This window comes from Nicotiana tomentosiformis, chromosome 8 (assembly GCF_000390325.3).
Source record: "Nicotiana tomentosiformis chromosome 8, ASM39032v3, whole genome shotgun sequence".
In the NCBI taxonomy this organism is placed as follows: domain Eukaryota; kingdom Viridiplantae; phylum Streptophyta; class Magnoliopsida; order Solanales; family Solanaceae; genus Nicotiana; species Nicotiana tomentosiformis.
Window position 1 is genome coordinate 40,367,316 of NC_090819.1, and position 3,653 is coordinate 40,370,968.

The 3,653-nt window shown below is 40.4% G+C and overlaps 1 non-coding gene across 1 annotated transcript; it reads right to left on the reverse strand.

The window, feature by feature from the left end:
- Nucleotides 1-3,035: 3,035 nt before the first annotated feature.
- Nucleotides 3,036-3,142, reverse strand: LOC117280162 (small nucleolar RNA R71). The gene has a single exon (XR_004510642.1). It is a non-coding gene; the product is annotated as a small nucleolar RNA R71 (small nucleolar RNA).
- Between the last annotated feature and the right edge of the window lie 511 nt (nucleotides 3,143-3,653).

Here is a 3,653-nt window from a genome sequence, read left to right on the forward strand (position 1 = left end):
AAAGGGAAATCAACCAACTTATAGTAACCATCTCCGGAATCGTTTCTCATCTCCTCTTCTTCTTCTGGCACTTCCTTCGGATCTTCTTCAAACTCCTCTTAGTCATCGTTGAACTCAGACCCTTCCTCTTGATCTTTTTCCATATCTGTCCCAGACTCTATCTGAATGCACTCCACTACCCAGTCATCATCTTCAGCGGGTGGCAACATGTGATTGATGGATCCTGGGACCACTTGATGGTGCATTGAGGTAGTCATAAGGTAATGTGGCAGAATCTCATGGTAGATTTGCAAACCAGCCACTGTGTCCTCTAGCCAGGCTATACCCTCTATGCTTGGTCGGGCTAGCTCGTCTTCCTCGATGATGCAAACATAATACTCCGAAGTGCACCATGAGTTTTGACCCATCGGCATTGTGACCAGATCGTTCCAATCTTCTTGGAGCCTTCTTATCTTAGGAATTGGAATCTGTCTATTGTACTCATCCTCATATAGCGTTGTCCTTGTCCATAGAGGCACATCTTGGATCATCCCGAACTGTCTGAGAACCCGTAGGGGTGAGTATGGTTGAATGCCCTCAAGTCTGATCATCTCAATGAAGTATGTCTGAGGAGTCCTTAAGATTCCCTCATAATCATGACAACTTCCAATTGACCCCTTCTCCACTTAGATTAGTCAGCATTTCCCTTCGCTCTTCTTGCCCATGTGGGGAGACCCAATGTCTCATCATCTCGTTGTGGCTGCGGATCATGTTGCTGACACCCACAAAGTAGTCGATGATAGCCTCTCGCTGGAAGAAATGTTCTATGGACCAGTGATGGTAGACTATAATCTCATATTTTAGTTACTTATTGCACTCTAATTCACTGCACTTTATTCATATTTGAGCTTTAATTGATAGTGTTTTGCACTTATTGTGTGTTTTATGTCATGTAGGAGTGATTCCGAGCTATGTAGATGTTGTGGAGCTAATCCAAGGTATTTGGAGCTTTGAAGTCTAAGTAAAAGCCCAAAGGATTAAGCCGGGATTGTGTTCAAGGGTCGAGGACCAAGTCTGGACGTCAAAAATCGAAGTTTGATCTGTACTCTAAGAAATCCCCACTGCCACGGTGCGTAAGGCGCCACGGGTGTGCAATTTCTTTTTGTCTATCAGAACATAGCTCTCTGGATTTCCCCATTAATGCCCCGCATGGCGCGTCACCCCATGCGGCGTGCCTGTGCATTGTTTACAGAGTTATTTTCCTATTTCGGCTAGGAGAAGGTGGTTTCATCTGGGCCCAACCCTACTTGGTACAAATACACGGAAAACATTATTTTCTGGACGTTTGACACATATTCGACCCAAGGAGGAGTTAGAAGAGCAAAAGCACAAGGAGTTCATCATTCCTTCCTCACTTAAGACCCGAGTTTGGATCGAATTTATGTTTTCCTATACTTTAATTTTAATTGTGATGAATTGCTCCATATCTATGGAGTAGTTCTCTTTAGGGTTTGATGGATTTGGTGTATTGATGATTGTTTGTGGATTATAACTCTAGTTCTATGTATTAAAGCATTTTGGGTGATTTAATTATTGCATCTATATTCACTAGTTCATGCAATTGAGAGAGGCATAACTTGTTATATCTTTGCATTATATTGTTGGTTGAGTTCATTAATTCTTATTAGTAATCTAAAGAGGCTAGTTGAATCATTAATTAAACCTAGTTAGGAGAATAGTCGAAAGAGGTTTTCTTAAAGACCAATCCACTACACATTCTTGCATATCTTCATATGCTTAAAGTGGTTCATCGTGTGAGGTTAAGACTTAATCGAGAGAGAAGTGTTTGATGAATATTTGAACTAATAATTAAGTGAATTCGAGAGACTCACTTGAACATTAGAAGTGAATTATCTAGAGTTAGATCCCAAATAATTATCTTACACCTATCCTATCAAAACCGTATCTTCTCCCATTGATAACCTTCTTGCTTATTCCTTGTTTCGATTGTCATTAGTCAATAGATTTAGATTCTTAGTTAATTTTAGTTAGACATTTTATTAATCTCAACTGTTGATCATCTTGGATAGAAACCAAGCTAGAAACTACAAGAATACTATTTAAATCCAATCCCTGTGGATACGATATTATACTATACTATATTTGATTAGAGAGCATAATTTAAGTGTGTGTTTCGAGCTCGTCAAATTTTGGTGCCATTGCCGGAGATTGGCAATCAATAGTGTTTGAAATAGTTTATAGTACTAATTCAGGAATTTTTCTTTTTATTTTATTTGATTTTTCTCTTTTTATGTTTGGTGTTCGTTGAATATGCGCAGGTTACAGGTTTAGAGTGGTGCATGACTCGAGCTTCTGTGAAAGAATTGCTACCATACGAGCCAGAGATAGAATAACAATTAGGAAAGCTGAGGAAGGAAAGAGATCTCACCGAGACATCAAAAAATGTTAGGCAATCCTCAACCAAAGAAACTATGGCTGGAAACGGTGATGATAATGTAGATTTGGCTTCAAGAGAGGCAGCCCAACAACGGAAAAAAGCTGCACGGGATGTTGAAGAAGCATCTATGAGAGATGCACAGATTATCTATGAAGAAGAGAGGGGTCGGAGAATTGCTCAGAATCAACCCTTCGCTGCAGACCAGTTCGGAAATGAAGCTCCCATGCCTGGAAGATCATTGGGTGATTATGCTAGACTAGTCTACAATCAAGGATTATCAAGTGTTAGACCACCTCTAATTGCAGCTAACAATTTCGAATTAAAGCAAGGGTTGCTTCAAACCCTTCAGAATTGTTGTGTCTTTAGAGGGAAGATGAACGAAGATCCAAATACACATCTGATGAACTTCGAGGAGATTATGAATACCTTTCAATACAATGTTGTATCACAAGATGAATTATACTTAAGGGCATTCCACTTCACACTCAAAGGTGATGAGAAGCAGTGGCTTCGAAGCTTACCCACGGGATCAATTAGAACATGGGAGGAGATGACCAGAAAATTCGTTGATAAATATTTCTCCTCAGCTAAGATGGGCAAGTTTAGAAAAGAAATCTGTAACTTCTTCCAGAAAGAGACCGAGACTATTTTTGAAGCATGGGAGAGGTTTAAGGAGATTGTTCAAAAGTGTCAACATAGCGGAATTGAACTCTGGATGCAACTCTAGGACTTTTGGGATGGATTGACACCGGCGTCACGTAGAACATTGAGCAATGCAGCTGGAGGCCCGTTGATGAAGAAGACTCCAGAGGAGATAGTTACAATTCTTGATGAGTTATCTGAAGATGCAAATCAGTGGCCCTCTAAGAGTGCTGAAAGAAGAAGGTCGACTGGTGTTCACAAAGTTGATGCTACTACATCTATGCAGGTACATCTTGATGTTATGGCTTAAGAAATACGAAAGCTGACGTAAGCCTCGATATAAAATGAGCCTCACGTAGCTTGTGATATATGCGGAAGAGGACACCCTTCTTATGAGTGTCAAGCCTCAACTGAAGAAGTGAATGCTATGGGAAATTACAATTTTAATGCAATGGGTCAGAGGCACCCCGATATTTCATGGAGTTCACGTGGAGGTACTGCGAAAGCTTGGCAACAAAATAACTCTAGGCCTCAGGGACAAGGAGCTCTAGCATACCAAAATCAATAGAGGTAG